This window comes from Theropithecus gelada, chromosome 17 (assembly GCF_003255815.1).
Source record: "Theropithecus gelada isolate Dixy chromosome 17, Tgel_1.0, whole genome shotgun sequence".
Classification (NCBI taxonomy): Eukaryota; Metazoa; Chordata; class Mammalia; order Primates; family Cercopithecidae; genus Theropithecus; species Theropithecus gelada.
The window spans coordinates 17,170,310-17,189,045 of NC_037685.1; the positions used below are offsets into that span (position 1 = coordinate 17,170,310).

The 18,736-nt window shown below is 37.6% G+C and overlaps 1 long non-coding RNA gene across 1 annotated transcript in view; it reads left to right on the top strand.

Annotated features, from left to right (window-relative positions):
• Positions 1-17,517: 17,517 nt before the first annotated feature.
• The window catches only part of LOC112610741, a 51,293-nt gene continuing 50,074 nt past the window's right edge, over positions 17,518-18,736 (top strand). The window contains exons 1-2 of the long non-coding RNA XR_003116477.1: positions 17,518-17,577; positions 18,307-18,395. This is a non-coding gene — a long non-coding RNA (uncharacterized LOC112610741). The remainder of the gene's footprint in view (positions 17,578-18,306; positions 18,396-18,736) is intronic.

The window sequence follows — 18,736 nt, forward strand, 5'->3', positions numbered from 1 at the left end:
ACCACATGTTCTCGCTCATAAGTGGGAGTTGAACAATGAGGACCCTTGGACGCAGCGAGGGGAACATCCTATAGTGGGGCATGTAGGGGGTTAGGGGGCAAAGGGAGAGAGAGCATTAGGACAAATACCTAATGCATGAGCGGCTTAAAACCTAGATGACGGGTTGATAGGTTCAGCAAACCACCATGGCGCATGTATCCCAGAACTTAAAGTATAATAAATAAAAACAAACAAACCAAAAAAATAAGAATCTTCCAGCTCCCATGTGATCCCTGTGGCAAGTGTGAACTGATCCCCTTCCCTTCACCTCCTTACTTTGCCTCAGTGGCACTGGGCTCTGCCACTTTATAGCTCTGTGACTTTGAACAACGCATAGTGGTTTTAACCTTGGTTTATTTATCCACAAAATATAACGAAAAATACCTACCCTGCCTTCCTTACAGGATTATTGTAATGATTAGTCAAAATGGTGCATAGGAAATCATTTTATGTATTAAATATTTATATCACACTGTTAGGAATAGTATTCTTGTTTTCTACCTCATCTTGACGTGGTGAGACAGACTTGAGTTCAAATCTTGAATCCTCCACATATTAGTCTCGTGAATATTAGGTTACTTAACCTCTCAGAACCGCTACATTCTCATTTGTGAAATGGAGATGTGAACCTCCATGGAGCTTGGTGTCTGGATTAGATGGAGAAAACATTGGTGAAGTATCAAGGACTGTGCCTAGTGCCAACTTGCATGCCATAATGCTAGTTTTTTTCTTTGTGTTCTACTTGGTTCAATGGTTTTTTCTTTACCAGTCTTTCTTAGTCTTACCTGTATGATTTTATCTCTATTTTTTTGGACCAACTTTGTGTTTTCTAGGCAGATTGATGAATGTGTGCATTTTCTGTGGCTGCTATAACAAATTACCACAAACATAATGGCTTAAACCAATGCAAATATATTTTCTTACAGTTCTGAAAGTCAAAAGTTCAAAATCAGTAACACGAAGGTGTCTGTTTCTTCTAGAGGCTCAGGGGAAACCCATTTCCTTGCCTTTTCTAGCTTCTAGGGGCTGCCCGCATTCCTCAGATAGTGGCCCCTTCCTCACCATACTCCAATCTTAAGCTTTTGTCATCACATCTACTACCCACTCTGATCTCCTATTTCCTTTTAAATGATCCTTGTGATTATATTATTAGGATCATCTGGATAACCCAGGATACTGTACCCATTTCATGATCCTTAAGCACATCTATCAAGTCTATTTTGCTATGTAAGGTAAAATTCACAGGTTGTGGAATTAGGATATGGGCATCTTTTGGGGACTGTTATTCAGTATACCATAGTCAGTTACCTGAAATTCCCACAGACTTATTATGGTCATGGTTACATTTTACCCTTTACCTATTTACTTTCTCCTTCCTCAAATTTTTCCTTTTTTTTTTTTTTTTTTTTGTCTAAATTCTACTCAATCTCTTTGAGACATACTATTAAGTTTGTAGATCTCCATCTGTTGAAGTTGGAATATAGATCAATGCTTAGTTATGTGTTTTTTCCTAATGTTTACTATTTCTTACTAAATTTCAACTTCTCTCATTCAGGAACATATCTTTTTGTTTATTTTTAAGTCACACAACATACTTTCATTTATACATTCGTTCACCAAAGTGCTCTTAAGCATCTACTAAAAGCCAGGCCTTATATTCAGTGCAGGAGATACAAAGCTCAGTGAGCATAGCACAGTCCTCATCTTTTGAGAACTCATCAAGTGGTGGAAGTGTGGTAGAGACAGTAAAGCTCATATTCCCCCAAAGTTCCCAGCTTCCTTACCAGTGGGGAGGCTAATATGATATGATCTGGTCATGAAATAGGGGCAATATTGATATTGTGCCTTCTCTGGGATGAAGCAGTGAAACACTTACATGTAGCTCTTTGGTTGCTCTTTGCCACTGGGAGCAGCTACAAGATGGTGAAACTTCCAACAGCCTGAGGTTCTGAGAGACCATGTACAACAAAGCCTCTGCAAATTCATGTGGGACATGGAAACATGAAAGAAGAAAAGTTTTGCTGTGGCAAGTCACATGAAATTTAGGAGTTATTTACTACCCCCTTGTCAATCCTACCCAATACCGAAAAAGAAATCTGGGATCCTGTATCATAGGCATAGCATGATAGCATATACTAATGTTTTGAAGTAGAAAACTGTTCCAAATGAGAACAGAGGAAGTACTTGAGTTGATTCTTAAAGGACAACAAGAAGGTTTGAGGTGGATGAGGTGTGAGAACAAGCATTTTCCCAAATAGCGAATAGCACATACAAAGACTTGGAAGCCTAGAGAGAATTCAGATGGCAGGGAAGGAGTACAATTTCTGTGTGGGTAGGGGGGAAACTGAGGCCAGAGCTAGAGGTGAGAGGGCATTGGATGCCATTCTAAGACATTTTATTTTCATTCTATAAGCTAGAGTTTCTTAAAAAATTTTTTTAAATTTTGTTCATTTATTTTTGTTTAAAATAGTAATACAAGTATATTATGTAAAATTAGAAAGACATTGGAAAGCAAATGAAGAAATTAAAATAATCACTAATATTATCACATTGAGAAATAACTGTTAATGCTCCTTTCATATTTTCTTCTAAATATGTGCATGTACAGATTTGATTGTTTCTCTTTAAAATTGAGATTATGTTTTATGAGAATTACTTTGTTTGTTTAACCTTTCCAATTAAAAGTCTTCAAAAAGAATTATCAGTTTGGGATGATAAAATTTCAGTGACCAAAAGATAAATCATAATTCATTTAGCTATTTGGCATTTAGGAAATATCCATTGTTATGGAGATTATCTGTTTAAGCAGACTTTAAAATAAGCAGTTTAATTGTGGAATAATGTATATGGAAGAAATGTTATCTACTTTAAGTGTAAATTTGAGGGGTTTTGACAAATGTGCTTGTCATGTAACTACCACCATCATCCAGATTAGAGCATTTCTATCGCCACAAAAAAGCGTCCTTGTATTCCTCTGCAGTCAATTCCTTTTAGACCTCTCCAGCCTCTGGAAAGCCCTGACATGCATTCAGTCAGTAGAGCACTTCTTGGCTTCAATTTCAGATAAATGAATTCATCCTGTAGTCTTTTATGTCTGGGCTTTTTCACTTAGTATAATATTTTGGAAATTCATCCTTGTTGTTTATCTATTAGTTATTTGAAGAAAGATCAACTTGCCTCTGGTTTTTGGCTAATAAATATATTATGAACATTCAGGTACAAGTTATTTTGTGGCCGTATCTTTACATTTTTCTTGTGTACCCAGGCAGGATGATTCCTCAGTGTTTTAAGTGTATCTTTAACTCCATAAGAAATGTCCAGACTGTTCCAACCAACAGTGTGTGAGACTTCCTCATGTTTTATATCCTCACCAAATCTTGTTATTCATGATCTTTTTAATTTTAGCCATTCTAGTGGTTATGGAGTGGTATCTTACTGCGGCTTTAATGGGCATTTGTAAAATGACTAATGATACTAGAACATCTTTTTATGTGCTCATCTGTCTTGTGTATGCCTTCTTTCAAATTTTGATGATTGTTTATTGTGTTGTTTCTTCTCATTGACATGTTAAAGGTTTTCATATATTTGATACAAATACTTTATTATGTATATGTTTATACATAATTATTTTATGTATGTTCACAATTATTTTATACTTTTATAATATTAATTTATATCTATATTTTATATATGTGCTTACATATATATATCTTACATATATAAAATGTTATTATATACATATTTTATATATTACTAAGGCCAAGAACCAGGAGTGCTGATGTCCTATATAATTATATATAAACATATACATAATAAGGCAGTATAGAATACTTGTTATATATATAGAACAATATATTTATATAAACATATATATATTGCTCTGTGCACGTGCAGATTTGATTGTTTTTCCTAAAAATTGGGGTTATGTTGTATGAGAATTACTTAACTGCTTAGGAAAACCATTAACAAGCATAAATTCTAGCTACTTGTCACCTAAAGCATATAACTTACATCACCTATTTGAGAAGCAGCTCATTGTCAAGTAAAATATCATGAGTTAATATGATTTCTATTCGATGACTTGTATGTGATCCATTATTTGCTGTCTCTTCCCAATGCAAATTAATTTTCGTGGCATATCTTTCCCAATCTGCAATTGTGTGGGCCTCTTTTACCTTCCTGTATTACAAGTGCTCTGGGGAATGAATGCCTAACTCATGACATGCTTAATATGACACCTATACATTTAATTTTGTGAGTGCCATGTAATACACACTTTTTAATTTGATTAAACTCTGTCAAGCCATTTTTGTATACTGGAGTAATAGATAACTACAAAGACAAAAAACACTATTTTATTCACATAAATCTTCTTTTCTTCCTGTTTCCAAACTCATTGATAATTATCTTCCCCTACTTTGCCTTACTATCCCTTTTGTTTTGTTTTTTGACTTCTTGCATTAAAACTTATTAACTTCTTCAGTTTTAATCATGAAAATATATAAAATTATACATGTAATTAGTTTTTAGTTTTATTTTGCATTGTGGTGAAAGAAGACATCATATTTTCTTGTTTGTGATATTAAAGTAGCAGTTTCTCACTGCATCAACCAATGTGCAAAATAACCAGCTAGCATCATGATGACTGTATCAAATTCATACATAACGATATTAACCTTAAATGTAAACAGGCTAAATGCCCCAATTAAAAGATACAGACTGGTAAATTGGATAAAGAGTCAAGACCCATCAGTGTACTGTCTTCAGGAGACCCATATCACGTGCAAAGACACACAAAGGCTCAAAATAAAGGGATGGAGGAATATTTAACAAGCAAATGGAAAGAAAAGAAAAGGGATGGCAATCCTAGTCTTTGATAAAACAGACTTTAAACCAACAAAGATCAAAAAAGACAAAGTAGGAGATTACATAATGGTAAAAGGATCAATGCCACAAGAAGAGCTAACTATCCTAAATATATATGCAATCAATACAGGAGCACTCAGATTCATAAAACAAGTTCTTAGAGACATACAAAGAGACTTCGACTCCCACACAATAATAGTGGGAGACTTTAACACCCCACTGTCAATATTAGATCAAGGGGACAGAGAATTAACAAGGACATTCAGAATTTCAACTCAGCTCTGGACCAAGCAGACCTGATAGATATCTACAGAACTCTCCACCACAAAATAACAGAACATACATTCTTCTCAGTGCCACGTAGCACTTATTCTAAAATTGACCACATAATTTGAAGTAAAACACTTCCCAGCAAATGCAAAAGAATGGAAATCATAACAAACAGTCTCTCAGACCACAGTGTAATAAGATTAGAACTCAGGATTAAGAAACTCACTCAAAACTGCACAGATACATGGAAACTGAACAACCTGCTCCTGAATGACTACTGGGTAAATAACGAAATAAGGCAGAAAGAAATAAGTTCTTTGAAAACCAATGAGAACAAAGAGAAAATGTACCAGAATCTCTGGGACACAACTAAAGCAATGTTAATAGGGAAATTTATATCACTAGATGTTCACATCACAAAGTGGGAAAGATCTGAAATGAACACCCTAACACCACAATTAAAAGAAATTGAGAAGCAAGAGCAAACAAATTCAAAAGCTAGCAGAAGACAAGAAATAACTAAGACCAGAGCAGAACTGAAGGAGATAGAGACACGAAAAACCCTTCAAAAGTTCAATGAATTCAGGAGCTGGGTTTTTGAAAAGATTAACAAAATAGGTAGACTACTAACCAGACTAATAAAGAAGAAAAGAGAGAAGAATCAAAACGACACAATAAAAAATGATAAAGGGAGATTACCACTGATCCCACAGAAACACAAATTGCCATCAAAGAATAATATAAACACCTCTATACAAATCAACTGGAAAATCTAGAAGAAATGGATACGTTCCTGAACACATACACCCTTCCAAGACTAAACCAGTAAGAAGTCAAATACCTGAATAGACCAATAACAAGGTCTGAAATTGAGGCAGTAATCAATAGCCCACCAACCAAAAAATGCCCAGGACCAGACAATTCACAGCCGAACAATGAAGAACTGCTACCATTCCTTATGAAACTATTCCAAACAATAGAAAAAGAGAGACTCCTCCCTAACTCATTTTATGAGGCCAGCATCACCCTGATTCCAAAACCTGGCAGAGACACAACAGAAAAAGCAAATTTCAGCCCAGTATCCCTGATGAACATCAATGTGAACATCTGCAATAAACTACTGGCAAACTGAATCCAGCAGCACATCAAAAAGTTTATCCACCATGATTAAGTCAGATTCATTCCTGGAATGCAAGTCTGGTTCAACATACACAAAGCAATAAATGTAATCCACCACATAAACAGAACCAATGACAAAAACTACATGATTATCTCAGTAGATGCAGAAAAAGTCAACACCCCTTCATGCTAAAAACTCTCAATAAACTAAGTATTGATGGAACATATCTCAAAATAATAAGAGCTATTTATGACAAACCCATAGCCAATATCACTAAATGGGCAAAAGCTGGAAGCATTCCCTTTGAAAACCGGCACAAGACAAGGATGCCCTTTCTCACCACTCCTATTCAACATTGTACTGGAAATTCTGGCAATAAGGCAAGAAGAAGAAATAAAGAGTATTCAAATAGGAAGAGAGGAAGTCAAATTGTCTCTGTTTGCAGAGGATATAATTGTATATTTAGAAAACCCCATTATCTAAGCCCCAAAATCCTTAAGCTGATAAGCAACTTCAGCGGAGTCTCAGGATACAAAATCAATGTGCAAAAATCACAAGCATTCCTATACACCAACAATAGACAAGCAGAGATCCAAATCATGAATGAACTCCCATTCACAATTGCTACAAAAAGAATAAAATACCTAGGAATACAACTTATATGGGATGTGAAGGACCTGTTTAAGGAGAACTACAAACCACTGCTCAAGGGAATAAGAGAGGACACAAAAAAAATGGCAAAACATTCCATGCTCATGGATAGAAAGAAGCAATATTGTGAAAATGGCCATACTGCCCAAATTAATTCATAGATTCAATGCTATTCACATCAAGCTACCATCGACTTTCTTCACAGAATTAGAAAAAGCTACTTTCAATTTCATATGGAACCAAAAAAAGAGCCCATATAGCCAATACAATCTTAAGCAAAAAGAATGAAGCTGAAGTCATCCTGCTACCTGACTTCAAACTATACTACAAGGCTACAGTAACCAAAACAGCATGGTACTGGTACCAAAACAGACATATAGACCAATGGAACAGACAGAGGCCTCAGAAATAACACCACACATCTACAACCATCTGATCTTTGACAAACCTGACAAAAACAAGCAATGGGGAAAGGATTCTCTATTTAATAAATGGTGCTGGGAAAACTGGCTAGCCATATGCAGAAAACAGAAACTGGCCCCCTTCCCTACACCTTGTACAAAAATTACCTCAAGATAGATTAAAGACTTAAACATAAAACCTAAAACCATAACAATGCTAGGAGAAAACCTAGGCAATACCATTCAAGACACAGGCATGGGCAAAGACTTCATGACTAAAACACCAAAAGCAATGGCAACAAAAGCCAAAATTGACAAATGGGATCTAATTAAACTAAAGAGCTTCTGCACAGCAAAATAAACTATCATCAGAGAGAACAGGCAACCTACAGAATGGGAGAAAAAATTTTGCAATCTACTCATCTGACAAAGGGCTAGTATGCAGAATCTACAAGGAACTTAAGCAAATTTACAAGAAAAAAACAACCCCATCAAAAAGTGGGTGAAATATATGAACAGACACTTCTCAAACAACATATTTATGTGGCCAAAAAACATACTAAAAAAAGCTCATCATCACTGGTCATTAGAGAAATGTAAATCAAAACCACAAGGAGATACCATCTCATGCCAGTTAGAATGCTGATCATTATAAAGTCAGGAAACAACAGATGCTGGCAAGGATGTGGAGAAAGAGGAATACTTTTACATTGTTGTTGGGAGTGCAAATTAATTCAACCATTGTAGAAGACAGTGTGGCAATTCCTCAAGGATCTAGAACCAGAAATACCATTTGACACAGCAATCCCATTACTGAGTATATACCCAAAGGATTATAAACCACTCTATTATAAAGACACATGCACACATATGTTTACTGCAGTACTATTTACAATAGGAAAGACTTGGAACCAACCCTAATGCCCATCAATGGTAGTCTGGATAAAGAAAATGTGGAACATATACACCATGGAATACTATGTAGCCATAAAAAGGAATGAGTTCATGTCCTTTGCAGGGACATGGATGAAGCTGGAAATCAACATTCTCAGCAAACTAACACAGCAACAGAAAACCAAAAGCTGCATGTTCTCACTCATAAATGGGAGTTGAACAATGAGAACACATAGACATAGGGAGGGGAACATCACACACCAGGGCCTGTTAGGGGGTGGAGGACAAGGGGAGGGAGAGCATTAGGACAAATACCTGATACATGTGGGGTTTAAAATCTAGATGATGTGTTGATAGGTGCAGCAACCACCATGGCACATGTGTACCTATGTAACAAACCTGCACTTTCTCCACCTGTATCCCGAACTTAAAGTAATACAAAAAATTTTTAAAAGAAGCAGTTTCTTGATGGTTTTATTGTAAACTTAATAAATATAATGTTTGGCAATATTCAAATGGCACAAAAAATGGTGAATTTCTAAATATTTGTAAGATCCAAATTTCCACATAGATATGTCTAGTAGTCAGAGTTCTCAAGAAAAACAGAATCATTAGAATACATATAAATATATGTAGAAGAGGTTACTTATTGTAAGAATTGAGTATTGTGGTTATGAAAGCTTGGAGGTCCCGCAGACTGCTGTCTGCAAGTGGTAGAACCAGGAAAGCCAGGCATGTGATTCAGTCATATTCTGAAGGTCTGAGAATGGAGGGTGAGGAGAAGGGAGGCAATGGTTGTGTAAACCTGTACTAAGTCCAAGAACCAGGAGTGCTGCTGTCGTAGAGCAGCAGAAGATAAATGTCTCAGCTCAGACAGAGAGGAAATTTGCCCTTTCACCACTTTTTGTTCTACTCAGCCCCTCAAAAGATTTGGTGATGTCTACACATATTGGGGAGGGTAATTTGTTTTACTGAGTTCACCAATTCAAATGCAGCTTCCTTTCATCATTCACACACTGCCAAGAAGCTTCTTTCGCTGCCTTGACATTGTTAGGTGGCCTATTTCAGTAAAAAGCAAAGTCTCTCTGAGATGTTGGCTAGTACTGTTTAAGCCCCTGTTAGCTCACTAGATGCTCTGCATTTTAATAGGGGTCTCTTGAACACACAGTTTTATGGGTTTTGTTTTGTTTTGTTTTGTTTTTTGAGATGGGATCTGGCTCTGTCACCCAGGCTGGAGTGCAGTGGTGCAATCTTGGCTCGCTGCAACCTCTGCCTCCTGGGTTCAAGTGATTCTCCTGCCTCAGCTTCCCGAGTAGCTGGAATTACAGGCACCTGCCACCATGCCTGGCTAATTTTGTATTCTGGGTAGAGACGGGGTTTCACCATGGTGGCCAGGTTGGTCTTGAACTCCTGACCTCAGGTGACCCACCCACCTTGGTCTCCCAAAGTGCTGGGATTACAGGTGTGAACCACCATGCCTGGCCCACAAAGGAGTTTTGGTTTTTTTTTTTTTTTTTTTTTGAGACGGAGTCTCGCTCTGTCGCCCAGGCTGGAGTGCAGTGGCGCGATCTCAGCTCACTACAAGCTCCGCCTCCCGGGTTCACGCCATTCTCCTGCCTCAGCCTCCCGAGTAGCTGGAACTACAGGTGCCCGACACCGCGCCCAGCTAGTTTTTTTTTTATTTTTTAGTAGAGACGGGGTTTCACCGTGTTAGCCAGGATCGTCTCGATCTCCTGACCTTGTGATCCGCCCATCTTGGCCTCCCAAAGTGCTGGGATTACAGGCTTGAGCCACCGCGCCCGGCCGGTCCTACAATTTCTTAATGGACATTTCAGCTCAACAGATATTTGTGAGGCATCTCTTATTACACGTGAGACTAGGATCAATACTTTAAATATATTTAAAATAGACAGCATGTTTATGTACCTGCCAAGAAATCTTTTTGTTCTCTTCTCCGTAATTTGTACTACGATTTGTCACCAAATCTTATCAATTCTTCTTTTGAAGAATTACCATCACCTTACACTTAGAATATACATTAACTAGTTATCTTAAAAACAAGGATTATAAATCATTCTACTATAAAGACATGCACACACATCTTTACTGCAGCACTATTCACAATAGCAAAGACATGCAACCAACCCACATGCCCATCAATAATAGACTAGATAAAGAAAATGTGGAACATATACACCATGGAATACTATGTAGCCATAAAAAGGAATGAGTTCATGTCTTTTGCAGGGACATGGATGAAGCTGGAAACCATCATTCTCAGCAAACTAACCCAGGAGCAGAAAACCAAACACCACATGTCCTTGCTCATAAGTGGGAGGTGAACAATGAGAACATATGGACACAGGGAGGGGAACATCACACACCGGGGTCTGTAAACGGTTGGGGGGCAAGGGGAGAGAGAGCATTAGGACAAATACCTAATGCATGAGCGGCTTAAAATCTAGATGATGTGTTGATAGGTGCAGCAACCACCATGGCACATGTGTACCTATGTAGCAAACCTGCACCTTCTCCACCTGTATCCCGAACTTAAAGTAATATTAAAAAAATTTGAAAAGAAGCAGTTTCTTGGTAGGTTTATTGTGAACTTAATAAATATAATGTTTGACAATATTCAAATGGCACAAAAAATGGTGAATTTCTAAATATTTGTAAGATCCAAATTTCCACATAGATATGTCTATTAGAGTTCTCAAGAAAAACAGAATCATTAGAATACATATAAATATATGTAGAAGGGATGGCTTATTGTAAAAATTGAGTATTGTCGTTATGAAAACTGGGAGGTCCCACAGACTGCTGTCTGCAAGTGGTAGAACCAGGAAAGCCAGGCATGTGATTCAGTCGTATTCTGAAGGTCTGAGAATGGAGGGTGAGGAGAAGGGAGGCAGTGGTTGTGTAAACCTGTACTAAGTCCAAGAACCAGGAGTGCTGCTGTCGTAGAGCAGCAGAAGATAAATGTCTCAGCTCAGACAGAGAGTAAATTTGCCCTTTCTCCACTTTTTGTTCTACTCAGGCCCTCAAAATATTTAGTGATGCCTGCCCATATTGTGATTACCCTCACAGATACAGCAGGAAATAATGTTTTGCCAGCTATCTGGGCATCTCTTAGCACAGTGAAGTTGATGCAGAAAACTAGCCATCACAGTATGTTTCTATTGATTAACAGAATTAAATATTAAATTAGAACATAAAAACTAAAATAAATACGAATTTAAATTCTTATTTGGTTATTTAAGCACTCTATTCAGTTTAAGTATTTAATAACTTTAATTGAAACTTAAAATATGTAGAAAAAAGTATGTAAATAGTACACATTTTAAGAATGATCACAAATAGGCCGGGCGCGGTGGCTCAAGCCTGTAATCCCAGCACTTTGGGAGGCCGAGACGGGCGGATCACGAGGTCAGGAGATCGAGACCATCCTGGCTAACAGGGTGAAACCCCGTCTCTATTAAGAAATACAAAAAACTAGCCGGGCGAGGTGGCGGGCGCCTGTAGTCCCAGCTACTCGGGAGGCTGAGGCCGGAGAATGGCGTGAACCCGGGAGGCGGAGCTTGCAGTGAGCTGAGATCCGGCCACTGCACTCCAGCCTGGGCGACAGAGCGAGACTCCGTCTCAAAAAAAAAAGAATGATCACAAATAGAACACAACAATGTAAACTTTTCCAGGTCAATAAATTGCCCCCTATGTCTTTTCTATCCACTTGACATGTTGGACACTAAGCATTGTATGCAACTGTTGTTCCTAAATCGTTGTTCAAAATGGGGATTCCCAACTCCCTTCCAGGAGTTACTAATCAGAATCTTGGTGGTAGGTTCCAGCATCTGGGAAATTCTGGAACATCTTATCAAGTGATAGAATTTGGGAACAGATGTTTTTCTTCTTGAATTTTAACTGTTTTGAGTTATCTTAATTATGCATTTTTTATACTGAAGTTACAGTTCTTCAAATGATTTATGGTACTGCTATTGCTCTCTCCTAGTTTGAGACTTATGTTTTGCTACCACTAGAATGCAAATTCATCACACTGTCTCCAAAGTTACCCTCCAAAAAGAGAGTTAAGTTCAATTAATTCCCTCCCCAAATGTTGAATGCCAACTGGTGCCTTTAGATAAACCCTAAGTTCCTCAAGCTGGCACTCAAAGCATGTCATTATTTGGGCCCATTCTGCTTTCATGTATTCCTCCTTTCACCCCTTATTTACCTGTCATTCCTCAAATGCAACCTCCTGAAAACCTCACTTACCACCACCGGGGCCCATCCTATTTCTGATCACCCTTTGCTCAACCACATAATAAAATTTGTCATTTCTCAACAGCGACTCCTTATCCCATTGCTTATGTTAGTCATTCCACCTGGAATGCCCTTTCCCACTTTTCTTTGTTTATCTCAATTCCACCCATCCTTAAAAGCTTCCCATGCAATACCATCTTTTCCATTCTCCAGTAAGAAATATAATTTCATGTGTATTTGATTTTCTGCTGCCAGAGACTGTCCAGCTTTGAACATTACATCTGCCTTTTACCACAGCTGGGGCTACCTAATCATCCCTTGCAGCCTCAACTCCATCCAAGCTTCTAAGACTTATCTTAGCCTCGTTGAGAAAGAATTTCAGAGTGTGATCTATACTTGTGGAACTCAGGCACTGGTGTTGTAATCCAACATCAGTGTTTGACCCAGCACTGGAAACTAGGTTTTAGCCTTATTCTGGGAAAGTTCATTTCTGTTCATGGAAATTAGACTTCAGACTTGTTAGTAATTTACAGAGTCTTATTGTCTCTCTCTCCCTATAGGATCACCCCTGCTGTTGTCAGGCTCACTCCACCTAAAATGTCCTAGAGGTTCATGCCTAAATCCCACTGCAGAGGCTGGGACTCTCATTTGTAAATACCTCGCTATGGCTGATGATTGGTTTCCTGGTACTGGCTTCTTGAAGATTGGATCCCTCAACTATAGCTAGCTGTTGCCAGTCCTGTACCTTCACCCTGGGTTGCTTCTCTGGCTTAAAGCAATGTCCCAGAGCCATATTGAGCATTGTGATATATTTTACAGCATCCCACATATTTTTATAACTTAAGGAAATGCAATTAATGTGACATTAAATGGAAATTATGTGAAAGCTTAAATTTTCTCTGAAGAGTTAAAGCAGTGAGCTGTCTGAAGGCATGTATTTCATGCCACAGTTCATGTCAGCAGTTTTTAAAAAGAATACTGTCCTTATTTCACACATTTCTTTCCAAGAGAAAATGTTGAGTACATAAAGAGTTTACAAGAACAAAGCATTTAAAGTTTAATGACTTTTAAATAAATTTTTTATCCCAAAACATTACTAGTCATAAGCACACTTTCAGATTTATATTCTTTTTTTAAAAAAGCTGTATTTAACATAGATGAGGCAGGGTATTAGAAAGTTCTACAAATATATTAGGGTTCTGTATTTTTCCATAAGTAGAACCCTTGAAAGAGCATGTGTGGGGTTGTGGATTTTTTTTTTTTTTTTTTTAATCTGGTCATATTAAATAAATTAGAAAGGCAAATTAAAGATAATACTGTAATATATTGCTAAGTTACCAATTACATGACCATTATTAAGATACTATAACTGAAAATAGATAATAGATGTGATTTTCTCTCTCCCTTTTTTAGTGCCTCACAAGCAAAATTATTCACAATAAAATAAACTTAATATATGCCATATAATAGTTGGAACCTCTCCTACTCCGGCCAATCCCCAATTATTGCATATACCAAGTACATCCTGTTTTCACACACCTCCCACTAGAGGCAAAAGGAATGTTTTATAGGTAGTAAGCAAAAAGGAGATTTCTCTTCCTCTCCTTTTCTCCCGTCTCCTATTGTTTTATAGTCTGAGTAACCCATGTGATGTAGTCAGTTCCATCTTCACCAGCACAGAGGACCAATGAAGCCCTCAGGGTGATCTGAGCAGCACCCCTTTCCTAGGAAAAGCTTTCTCATTGCCTGCCATGTACTCGATTTCCACCATAAGAGATGGGTTCCTTTAGATAGGGTTACATTTCCAAGAATGGCCTATGCTAATTACATTTTCAAAATTTTGTTAGTCAGAGTAGAAGACCTTGAGGTCCCAAAATATGTGTGAGAGAGAAACTTTACATAGGCAGAGAAACGGAACTGAAGCATTAAGGAAAAGATCTAGCTAATATGCCATTGAGAAGGGGTACAGACAGCCAGAAAGAACATACAGAGACTCAGTAGGACAAAAAAATGTCTTATCTTCATTCTTTTCCTTTCCTGTTTTTTTTTTCAGTCTGGCTGAGTGTGTTGCCCTTGGGACCATCCCATCACTGCAGCACATTCACACTTTTCTTGGCTATGTAGTAGCAACTCAACTCAATTATCTTGCTTTACTCTTTGTCTTTGAACAAATGTCTAGACAATACAAAGAAAGTCAATTTTATTAATTATGTTACATGGCTTGACATTTTAAATTGTACTTACATAAAAAGAAGTTGGAATTCATAGCTATTTGGGGAAAAAAAAAGTGTGGAGAGGAGGAGAGATCTTTACCAAGCTCACATCAAGATATAACTTGTTTTAAAATTTATAAAAATAGAAAATTGCAGTGCATGGCACATATCTTTATATCATCATAATAGCTGATCCTTTTCAGAATATGCTTTCTAAACTTTCACTTGTTTTTAAACACTTTTAGTTTAAAGTATTATCTATTTAAAAATGTAAAAGTCATCCTTGGCTTGTGGGCCATACATAAACAGGCAATTAATCACATGTGGCCTGTGGTCTGTTGTTCGCTGACCTTTGTCTTACATAAATGAATTAACTCGATGCCTGGAACATCATGAGTAGTGGCTTATATGATTACCATTATTCCTTAAGGAACTTACGCTCAGTGGAGCAAATCTTAAAAGCTAATTTAGAGGTTGGATAAATTATGTGTGAAAAAATTATAAAAAGAATTTTTTAAAAATTAGCAATGAAATCTTCTTCCATTCCCCTATTCCCTAAATACTATAAAGAAAAAAAATTTTTTTGAATGAAGACTTTGATGAGGTCTGAGACAGAAACCCCCAACAGCCAGTCTTAAGAAACAATGGATGGCATGCCTTTTAAGGTAGAAAAGAACATCTTACTTTATTTTATTTTTTTCACTTGAGGTTTGCAAGCTGAAAGTCAAAGCCAAATTGCTCAGGACAATAGAACAAAGCTGAGAGTTGAAGCTAAATTGCTTAGGACAATAAAAGAGATTACAGAGATTATTTGTTTACTGGACAGATCAGTGCAGTTAAGAAGGACCGAAATTTGCTTTAAAATGGGCCTTGCAAAAGAGCAAATATAGTTTAAAGGAAATTAAAAATATATCACAGAGAAAAAATTTTCAATTTTCCACAAACTATATTATTTGCTAGCATTTAGTTAAGCTGGGTCTCTTTTAGAATGAGGCTTAGGGAATGTGAGAAGAGTCTGTTTATGGACTTTGGCTAAGCCAAAACCAATCATGGAGGATGGACACCTCTCTGGAATTCATGCAGTTTAGTGAACTGATTGAGAACACAGTTTAAGAGTCAAACAGAGCTGGTTCTAATCTAAAGCTCGGGTTTTTCAAATTAGCAGTATAAGATGGGAAAACTACCTAACTTCTATCAGTGTTGATAGCTTTGTTTGTAAAACAAATAAAAAGTATTGTTTTGCTCTAGGAAGAAAGGAAATTGTACCTTTAAAGCATTTTGACAAAATACGGCAAGGAATACATGCCCTGGAAAGCCTAATTATTATTTTATGTCTTAATGAAGCCCACTTAAACCATATTACCTGTGGGAACTGCAGATACTGGGCAAGCAGCTCCTCTGGAGGCAAAGGCTAAGGACATGTGGAGGCATCAGAGGTATGAAACCCAACGTGGCATAAGCCACCAGTGACACGCACTCAAGAGCAGACGACAGGAGGCCTGTAGCCCCAGGGTCTGGGGAATAGCTCCAAATAGCCTCATGGATGGAATACCAGGTAAGAGGTCCTGCGTTTAGACTTGCCCAATATTCCAGAAGTACCTGTGATGGCCCACAGCACTTGACTGTTGATGTTTTGGGCCAGATACTTCTTTGAGGTAGTAGTTGTCTTACATACTAAAGGATATTTAGCAGCATCCCTGGCTTCTACCCAAACATGTTTTCTCATCAACATAGCCCAATGTCCCCTGGGAAGCAAAACATCCCTGGTTGGAAAGCAGTAATATATGAGGACAGTTTTAATTCCCTCTGGTGATCTACAGAAATAATGGCACAAGGTCAAGGGAGTGGATTTTGTGGAAGACAAAAGGTCCTTTAGTAGCCAGTGAGGAGACAAGCTGGTGAAACATGATTTACTTACATAAGGATAAAAACAACAATGGGTATGTACCCATGTTTAGGGCTCCTTACGGATGTGTGATTTCTGTTCTCAGACATAAAATAGAATAGAATATTTTGAAGTACACACTGGTAGGTGTTAGCTTCTGAATCTAAGAAGTCTAGAGGTCACCCAGAGCCATCTTTGGCTCGTAGCACCTTTACACTTCATGTTCCTTTGCTTGAAACTTCCTCCCTGAGGGCCAGTACCCCTACAGCTACCTACAGCTCACTCACCTCATTCCTCTTTCCTTGACCAACTTTCCTGAATCTTTCCTTTCTCAGAACCTATTAGTTCTGGGTCTCCTTCCCTGAAGCTCTAGACTGACTGGATATCACTTCCCTGGGCCCCAGCCTGCTTAGTGGTCTATTGCTTCTTTTGGACTAACATTTCCTGAGGACAAAAGCAATATCTTATTCTCTCATGTATTCCTAGGATCTAACATGGTGTCTGGCACGTAGTTGGCAATCACAGGGTATTTGTTGAATAAATCGGTAGTTGCTTTGCAGGAAATAAGCACATCTGGGGTAATCATATTTATATTTTGTTTAAATCTCTATATCTCAACTCAAAAACAAAAAGTCAAATTCCACATGTTCTCAGTTATGCATGGGAACTAAGTCATATGTACACGTGGATACAGGGTGTGTAAAAATGGACATTGGAGACTTGGAATTGTGTGTGTGTTGGGGGGTGAAGGATGAGAAAGGGGGGTGAAGGATGAGAAATTACAACACACACTCCTTGGATGATGGTTACACTAAAAGTCCAGACTTCATTACTGTGCAATATACTCATGAATCAAAACAGCATTTGTACCCTCTAAATGTATACCAAAAAACTCTCTATTTCAGCTGCTACTTAGGAATGAGTACCATTTTATGAGTAAAGCACCATTGAAGTCATTGCTATTCCTTGAAGCCAAAAAAGGTTACATTAGATTTAGAGGTAACCTGGTTAGTGCTAAAGTGCTTCATTCAAGTAATGAAACTAAAACCCACTGTATAATGTGAAAGCTGAAGAGGCCTTACTCCACTTTGAGTAGGAGATTTTTCTGTTCTGTAATTTTCAAAGCCTGCGTTTAGAAAGTTTTTTCTCATTTTATTCCATGTTACTTATTGTTCTGCTCTGTGGATTTTTTCATTAGAGGTCTATTTGTGCCTGGTTTGCCCTGCGGGAAAGGATGATACAGAACTCTCATCTGTCTCTGCTACTATGTATTATTACTTGGGCAACATCAAGGCAAATGCCATATAAATAAATAAAACACTCTTGAAGCTTCAGTTCTCACTGCTAGGCAGCAAAAAGAGCAAATGTTTAAGTTGTAAGAGATAGACTTAATGAAAAGCTGACATTTTCCCATAGTATGAGAGAAAAAGGATATTTTTCTCAAGCATTTATAATTTGGCATTGAGGATTAATAAAATATCATTGAGTCTGGCTTTGTCATCTGTAACAATGGTTATTTGGTTTTATCACAGCCTGGAAGTTTTAGTTCTAGGGCTTAGTGTATATACCCAGCTATTGCATAATAAAATTAATCTGTTGAAAGGAACAGAATATTTTATTAGGTGAGGATGGGCAAAAGAGATTCATTTTTCATTGCTCTGAAGGCTCATTTCTGGTTAATCTCTTTTTGGTTTCCCCAGTCATATGGAGTGTCAGTAAAACCCAGTCAGAATTACTGTCTTTTGAACTCCATGCGAGAAAACTCCATTACTCCCAGACTCTGTTGGATCTTCCACCAGGTACTCTTCTTGGGGTAGGGTGTGGGAAGTTTCAATTGATGTGTATCTTCTGTGCAGCAGATAGCTAACATGTAAATGTAGAGACTGTCAGCACAAAGAGGATAGTGCAATTATTTTAATACAAGTAGAGTAAATCTTCTCTATTTTTTTTTCCCAAAAGTAAAAGAATGCTTCCGGTATTCTTTCTGTGAATACTTTCACTTCTTCCCTGGAAGGGTTGATAAATTGAGTGTTCTAGTAAAATAAACATCCTTGATAAGAGAGATTCACTACATTGTCCCTAATGTGATACGCAGACTGTCATAGCACTTGCCACATATGGATTGCAAATTTTCACATAA